The sequence below is a fragment of the Lepidochelys olivacea genome (assembly GCF_965140295.1).
Source record: "Lepidochelys olivacea isolate rLepOli2 genome assembly, chromosome: 5".
In the NCBI taxonomy this organism is placed as follows: Eukaryota; Metazoa; Chordata; order Testudines; family Cheloniidae; genus Lepidochelys; species Lepidochelys olivacea.
Window position 1 is genome coordinate 119,836,328 of NC_140415.1, and position 8,690 is coordinate 119,845,017.

General features: G+C 47.6%; 1 long non-coding RNA gene across 1 annotated transcript; it reads left to right on the forward strand.

Annotated features, from left to right (window-relative positions):
* The first annotated feature begins 1,743 nt into the window (after nt 1-1,743).
* LOC311521094 lies at nt 1,744-7,204 on the forward strand. Its single transcript, XR_014711785.1, has 3 exons — nt 1,744-2,206; nt 4,285-4,337; nt 5,693-7,204. It is a non-coding gene; the product is annotated as an uncharacterized lncRNA (long non-coding RNA).
* The last annotated feature ends 1,486 nt before the right edge of the window (nt 7,205-8,690 follow it).

Below are 8,690 nucleotides of genomic sequence, written 5' to 3' on the forward strand. Positions count from 1 at the left end.
GGAAATATTTTTTTCGTACAATGCACACTTAATCTGTGGAACTCATTGCAATGTGATATTGTGAAGGCCAAAAGTGTAACTGGGTTCAAAAATTAACTAGATAAGTTCATACAGGATAGGTCCATCAATGGCTATTAGCCAAGATGGTCAGGGATGCAACCCCTACTCAGAATGACCCTAAACCTCTGACTGCCAGAAGCCAGGAGGGGGAAGACAGGGATGGATCACTCCAACTGCCCTATTCTGTAACCTCTCCCTGAAGCTCTGGTACTGAACTGTTGGAAGACAGGGTACTGGGCTAAGTGGACGATTGGTCTTGCCCAGTATGGTAGTTCTTATCCCATCACTTACCATAAAAGAGGGGGAAACAATTAGAGACATGTGGGGTGACAGATTTCCAATCAGCTAGGGTGACCAGATAGCAAATGTGAAAAATTAGGAAAGAGGGTGGGGGGTAATAGGCACCTATGTAAGAAAAAGCCCCAAATATCTGGACTGTCCCTATAAAATCTGAACATCTGGTCACCCTACTCTCAGCCAGAGGAAGCAGAACTAAGTGATGAGCCATCAAACACCTGGACCTTATGAGCAGCCTGAGGGAACTCACCTTGGGGATAGAGATGGCAGAGAAGGTAGGACTCTCCTGCAAGGAGAGAATCCTAGAGGACAAGGCAGGCTCTTGTGAGCGAAGACCTGGGAAGGACCAAGAGCAAGACACAGGCTTTTGTGAGAGAAGTCCTGAGGGAAGCCTGAGGCCAAGATAAGCGCTCATGGAAGAAGTCCTGAGGGATAGCTGAGAGCAAAGCTAGCAATTTTGAGAGAGGCCTGTGAAGGGGCAGAGGACTTTTTTGTTTACCATTGCTTGAACTTTATTTCATTGGACTTTAGATACCCCAGTAGGGAACAAGACTGGAAATCTGTCTTGGCTGGAAGGCTACGCCACAGAACAAAAGACAAAGGACAAGTCAGTGCAGCACAGTGGAAGTAAGGGGTGTTAGAGGTGCAGATCCGTGCAGCAGCGACTCCAGAAGCCAGGAGGCACTCTGACTGAAATTAGAGGTGTTACAGTATTCTGTCTGCGTTAGATGTGTGATTTCCCTTTCTTACTCTGAGTCTCATCATCAGCTGATGTACACTGGTGTAGCCCAATGCTCCTGTGTTGGGATTTGATAACATGAGTGAGAGAAACAAACAACATCAGACTGTTTTGGAAAGCAGTCTGTCTCCTGACAATGTGAGGATCTGCTGCTATTCCACCAAGTACTTGGAAGATATCTGTAGCTGTTTCAGATTTGAATATGTTTCAACTATTTGTCACATCCCTAACATATAGAATCATTTAAATGCATCTCAGTGTGGGTTTTCTGGTGTAAAATAAGTCAGAGGGGAAAACAGAGTGACTAGGTGTAAGGGATCTCGCAGGAAATTTTGTAAATATTTATGGCTCCCATCAAGCTTTTCAGGGAGATTTTCAAGTTGCCATGTTGGCTGGCATATGCCTGCAATCACTGTTGCAAATATCCAATGTAACAACACAGTCCAGGCTGTGATAGACCTTGAAGCTGCATGGAACTTTGAAATAGATATGTAGACCAGCTGGTGCAAATGAGTATAGCTCCACTGACTTCAAAAAAATTTACACCAACTCAGGATTTGGCCATAATTCCTACTGATCACCCTAGGGATGGTTAAACTGTTTGAGTTAAAATTAAAAAACAAACAAAAACCACACACTTTTGAAGGGTTAATGTCTAGCTATTCCACCTGGAAGCAGGCGGGGCACACCCTGACTGTTTCCTAGGAGCAATGCACACATTGCTCTATCCAAGGACAAGGGCTAGATATGAACCCTGAGAACTTGATTGTTTGGACAGCAACTGTGGGAGGTTTTTTTAGCCTGGGCTCAAGGCCTGAGAACCAGGATTGTAGTAGATAGAGGATGGTAACTAAGCATATGAATCAACGTCATACATTCCTTTGTGTAGCAGTGTGTAATGCTTAGGGGGAGAAATATAATAAAAGGAGAAGGTGGAAGGCAGGGGGGGCAGAACAGCCCATCTCCGCTGACCAGCCTGTTTGCTTGCATAAAGCTGTGTTCTGTCTCATCACTGAACCGCAACAACTGGCGCCCAAACGTGGGGCCCTCAGCACTCACCTCGCCCGGCAAGGGTTTCAGACGCGTCACTCATCCACTTCGTGGATCCCGGTGAGTATTTTTCATTGTGGTAAGTATGGGAAGCTCCCTCTCTGCTTTGCAAGTGCAACACCGTAATGAGCTGCAGTATTTGCTGCGTAAGGCTCAGCATGACTGCCCGGCTCGAGAACTCACTCTCCTGCTACAGGAGGTGCGTGCCAAGTGCCCGTGGTATCCTGAAGCTGGAAGCCTTAAGTTAGCGGACTGGGAGCGATTGGGCCAGACATTGCACAAAGAGCCTCGGGCACCCGTGCAGGCTTTACATGCCTGGCACCTCTGCCGCGACGTGGTACAGCGTGTCGCCTCAGACAGACCCTCCCTCGCGAGGCTGGTGCTCTCGCCGCCCCCGTCCGCCCCTGCAGTCATCCCCCCTCCTGGCGATGCGACACAGCGTGTCGCCTTGGAAACGCCCTCTCCAGCACCAACAGAGGAGCTGCCAATCCTGCCACCCCCGTCCGCTCCTGCAGCCATCCCTCCCCCTGCTTCGCCCCCAGTGCCTCTATTACCACCGCCTCCCTGGCCTTCCCCACCGGAGCCGGTGTGTGATCACCCTCCCCCCATGGGGCCCCCCGGAGAGTCATCTGCATCTGCTCAGAAGCTTTCGCTGGTGCAACAAATGGTTCACGCAGCGAAAGCTCGATCAGATCTTACAGCAGAGGAGCTGGCTGATCTGGTCTCCGTTTGCCCGGTGACCTGGCAGAATGATGACCAGGGCAACCCCGTGGGCACCTGGACCACTCTGCCATACTCGGTGGTTAGAGAGGTAAAGAAAGCAATTCGTGAATTTGGCCTGACTAGCACCTTTGTGCGTGGTCTCATTGAAGGGATGGGTGCTGGGTACTCCCTAATCCCTGAGGATTGGAAAACGCTGCTGCGCATGATGTTGTCACCCAGTCAGTATGTTATTTGGCTTAGTGAGTATCGGCAGATGGCAGAACGCCAAGCCCAGGTATATAGAGAGCAAGGTATCATTTATGAGCATTTGGCAGGGGAGGGCCAGTTTGCTACTGTTGAGATGCAGTCTCAACTCCCTCAGGCCGTCTTCCCCATTATTTCCACCTGTGCCCAGCATGCTTTCAAGAAGGTCCCGGATTCAGGCAAGCCTACCCAAAGCTTTGTCAGTATCCGTCAGGGTGCCTTAGAGTCCTTTTTGGATTTTACCAACAGATTGCAGGAGGCTATCCTCCGACAGGTGGATAACACTGAGGCAGCTCACGAGCTCCTGTTAAAATTGGCAGTTGAAAATGCAAATGAGGATTGCCGCCGTGCTCTCCAGGCAGCACAAGTCTCTGGTATTTTAGAGCTCTCAGACATGCTGCGGGCGTGCCAGAACATTGGCACACAAGCCCACAAGGCTGGAGTTCTGGCTGCCGCCCTCAGAAAAACTGGGAAGGAGGGGAAGCGCTGTTACCGCTGTGGTAAGGAGGGTCATTTTCAGCGGGAGTGCCGCTCATCTAAGGCACCAGCCCGACCCTCAAAGAAGTGCCCCAAGTGTGGGAAAGGTTATCACTGGGCTAATCAGTGTCGTAGCGGGTCGGGAAACCGCGCGACGGGTCCCCCCCGAACCCAGGGCCAAACGGGGGTGTTTCCTACTCAGGCAATCGCTCCTCTGCCTTGGAATCCGTAGACTCTGAGGGCAGCGACTGCTGGAAGTGCAGGGCTTGATTTGATCATGCAGGAGGACACTGACTTTCGGCTGCCAGGGGAGGTCTGTGCCATACCTACACAGGTGATGGGACCTCTCCCTGCCGGCTTTGTAGGTCTTGTTCTCCCTCGCTCACATGCTGGGAAACAGGGCTTTTTTGTCATTCCAGGGGTCATTGATGCTGATTACACTGGCATTATTAAGGTTCAGGTGTGGACTCATCTTCCACAGTCGCTCCCGCGTGGACGGTCAATTGCACAATTGATTTTAGTCCCCTATCAGGTGCCAGCTGCTGAGGATCGAACTCGGGGTGGAGGAGGCTTTGGATCGACGTTGTCTCACTCGCCGTCTCACAGCGCGTCTTCTCCACTTGTTGCTCTGACAATGTCAGTCCGCCCCTCGAAACCTCAGTTAACACTTCTCTTAAATGATGTTCCTTTTACAGGGCTGGTGGACACTGGAGCTGACGTTACAGTGATTCGTGATCTGGAGTGGCCGGTTAGTTGGCCTACGGTTCCTTCTAAAGAGTTGTGGGGGATTGGGGGTAGCAAACCCGGGCGCCAAAGTTTGTCTTGGGTCACGGTCTCTAAACCAGGAGGCCGTGCCCTTGCTACAATCCGCCCTTTTGTGCCCCCTGTCCACCTCAATATTTGGGGCCGTGATTTACTTACAAAGTTAGACACCATCCTCGATATTAACATCTGATGGCTCTCCCCACCGAGGTGTAGTCACTTATCAGTTGGGTGACCCCCCTCGTTGGCATTCTCGTTTTACACTGCCTCAGCGTTCGGCACAGCGTTCAGAATTAGCTGCTGTTATTTTGGCCTTTCAATCTTTTGCTGATTGTCCCTTTGATTTAATTGTGGATACCCATTATGTTTGTCAGGTAATTGATCATTTACCCCTTGCCCTCATTACCCCTCAGGTTGATGCAGACCTCCTTCACCTGTTTTTGTTTTTACAGCATCTTCTTGCCACTCATCATTTCCCTTACTTTGTTGCTCATATTCGCAGTCATACCCCTCTGCCTGGGCCACTCACTGAGGGCAATGCACGCGCCGATCGCGCGTTGCGTGGTCAGGTAAATTCCCTTTTTTCTGACCCCATTGAAAGCCATGCCTTTTTTCATCAGTCTGCCTCTGTTTTGGCCCGGCAGTTCCACATTCCTGCTGATCATGCACGTTCTATTGTTCGTTCCTGCCCCCACTGTGCTGCTGCTGCTCCTACTTTTTCTTATGCCGTTAACCCCCGAGGTACCGCAGCAAATCAGCTGTGGCAAATGGATGTTACTCATGTACCACAATTCCGCCCCTATTCATTTTTACATGTTTCCGTTGATACTTATTCAGGCTTCCTTTGGGCAACCCCACAACGTGGGGAAGCCACTAACAAAGTTATTCAACATTTGCTGGCCTGCTTTTCTGTTATGGGTCGCCCTTGCCAAATTAAAACAGATAATGCCCCAGCCTACTGCTCTGCAGCCCTCTCCACCTTTTGTGCCCGCTGGGACATCCGTCTTAAACACGGAATCCCTTATAATTCCACGGGCCAAGCCATTGTTGAACGTGCCAATCGCACACTCAAAACCTTGCTAGATAAACAATTAAAACAAGGGGAGCTGCATCTCCGAACCTTAGGAGACATTCAACAACAAATGTATATCCTCTTGTTTACTTTAAATAATTTAACACTGAATGCAGATCAGCAGACCCCTGCGGATCGGCATTTTCACAAATCTGAGGTACTGGAAAGACCGCGTGTCTTTTACCGTCAGCTGCCCGATCCACAGTGGCTGGGCCCAGCACCTCTAATCACTTGGGGTCGGGGATATGCTGCTGTGTCTCTCCCTGCAGGACCGTTGTGGGTTCCAGCCCGGTGCGTGCGACCAGCACTTAAACAACATGGCATGGCACCAGGGGCTGTCGAATCCCATACCAGAGTTTCAGCTGACCTTGGAGGAGACCGCGTTGCCCCCCGAGTCGACAACGGCGGGACGGAAACGGAGGACGCGTAGCGTCCCAAGCCAGCCCGTGACATGGGGAGCAGTAAAAGCATTGGTCACCACGGCTCAACGAAAACTGGCAGCAGATCAGCAGCCAGAAACTCCTAAGACTTTGTTTGTGGCGATTCTCGCCCAAATCACTGCTAATTCTGTGATGATTGTGTACCTTTTGTGCCTGCTATTTCTTGTAGGGGTTGGCTTGGAAGCGCCTCCCCCGTTACAAGACCGAATGACATATAACATATGGGAAAGATGGGCTTCAATAGCAATGTTACCCACTTTTGTTTATCTAATTTTGTAGCAGCCGGAGATTTGTTAGGTACATGCCTTATTCCAGTATGTCATCACCCTGAGGAGATGGAGAATAAGACACTGTTCTCTGCTTATGCTAATCTTTCCTCCCAGTACTCTAGCATGGCTAATTGGGGCCCGGCCAACTATATTCTGCCTCGCACGGCTATATCCCTTCACACACCGTACCCGGCCGGGGCTCACAATGTCACCTGTGCGCGTGTAGTTAACTGCACTAGTACAAAGGTGCCATTGGGCTGTCAAAAAATTTCTTAATCCCTTTTAAATTGTTCCCATGCTGTTAATGTTTCATATAATTATGGCCATATCATCCTACCATCAGGATGGGTTTTTACTTGTGGTTCATGCACCTTTAATTATATTCCTGCAAATTTAAGTGATGGCACCCTTTGCTGTCTTAGTAGAATGATACTTATATTGCCTTTTGCTGGTTACAATTGTAGTAAAAGAAGTGTATCCCTTTTAGATGATTATATTGCAGATGTTAAGCTTTTGGTTATTTTGTGTTTGTAATTATTGGGCTTAATTTTTGTTGTTGCTGTGTACAATGTATTCCTTCCTTGTTAAGACTTTGTAAAATTTTTGCCCTGGAAAGCTCCCCAGGTTATGTCCTTGTCTGTCTGGGAGTTAAATAGCATGATAAAACAAATTGGCGGCTACCATGAGATGGCCAATTATCAATAAACAAAAAAGGGGAGATGAAGGGTTAATGTCTAGCTATTCCACCTGGAAGCAGGCGGGGCACACCCTGACTGTTTCCTAGGAGCAATGCACACATTGCTCTATCCAAGGACAAGGGCTAGATATGAACCCTGAGAACTTGATTGTTTGGACAGCAACTGTGGGAGGTTTTTTTAGCCTGGGCTCAAGGCCTGAGAACCAGGATTGTAGTAGATAGAGGATGGTAACTAAGCATATGAATCAACGTCATACATTCCTTTGTGTAGCAGTGTGTAATGCTTAGGGGGAGAAATATAATAAAAGGAGAAGGTGGAAGGCAGGGGGGGCAGAACAGCCCATCTCCGCTGACCAGCCTGTTTGCTTGCATAAAGCTGTGTTCTGTCTCATCACTGAACCGCAACACACTTTCTTCCCAAACTTTGAACCAAACACTCCTGGAGCCTGGAAAAAAAATGCTTATTTTTTTAAAATTACATTTTCATTCTGGTCACAACCAGAACCAAAATGCTGAAATACGACCAGAAAAGCTGTTCCGTATTATATGCAGCCTGATTGGAATGGAAAACATTGGAAATAGAAAGCTTGCTGTCAGGAGACTTGCAGTTCAACCTGGAAGCCTCAGGAGTTGTGATAATTATCCATGCAGGTGGATACTTATTTAAAGTGAACTTGTACCTCCAAACCTTTTGTGATGTATCTATCAGTAGGCATCACAATATTTCATTCTCTTAGGGTCCGATCCAACTCAACCACTGACATCAGGAGGAGCTGAATCAAGGCACTTAGACCTTCAGCTGGCAGTGTACCATGGAGAGGTGGCTAGGATCCTAACCAAACTGCCTTTAAAGAGGACAGAAAGACTACCATTAACTTTAATGGCATCTGAGTCAGGCACTTCGCTGTCTTTGTGCTATATATACACAATGGTGTGTAGAATTGTTCGGAAAATTTCCAGAGTCTTAATGTTTCATCAAAAAGTGAGGGAGTGGGGGTGGGGGAGACGAGGAAATAGTTTTGCAACATATTTCCTTCCATTTTCCAACCAGTTCTAACACGAACGCTGATTCCAGTTGGTTGGTACATGCATTCCTTTCCCCTTTAGTTTCATTTCGGCTACCACACCAATTTGTTTCTGAAGATCCTTCCCCAACAGAAAAAAAAGCCCTCATCACTTGAGAGGTGGACACAGATACTTACAAAAATGAAAAATGATGGACAAGAGGATCTACATTTTTATATAAACAAATATCTGTTATTAAAAAAAGCCCCTGACATCTAAGAAAAGAGGAAGTGCCATCTGGCAAACAAACTTACATCAAACAGCCCTTGGTTGGAAATGCTTCTAATTTGTCTGGTGAAAAATATACTGCATGTATTAACAGTGTAGCACAAGTCATATAAATATGAAGAGGCAACTTGAGAGGAGCGTGTGAGAAGATTTTGTTGGGGATCCAAAAGGATCCTTCCCTACAAGTCTCTTTGGAAAAGTCTGATCATTGGGTACAATTTTGCAGTTTCAGAGGCTAAAAAAATGTCCTCTTAAAAATTATTTCTATGCACCCTAGTGACTAACCATCTGTGGGGGATTATCTGGAGGGGGTGACTCCATCAAAGGCAGGGAAACAGTTGGTGGAATTTTACTAAGGGGTTCCTGAGGTGACGCAATAGCTTTTAACCCCATGAATTTAGAATGCCATTGAGGTTCTCCAAGTCTTTTGCACATTATGCTGCTATTAGAAATAAAAATGTTTAATCTTTTTCTTCTTGACTTTGACTTTCATTCTAAATTACCTGGTCTAATGTGCCCTGTTAAATTGATTTGTTATGCTAAATTTGTGCCAGATAAATAACGAGTT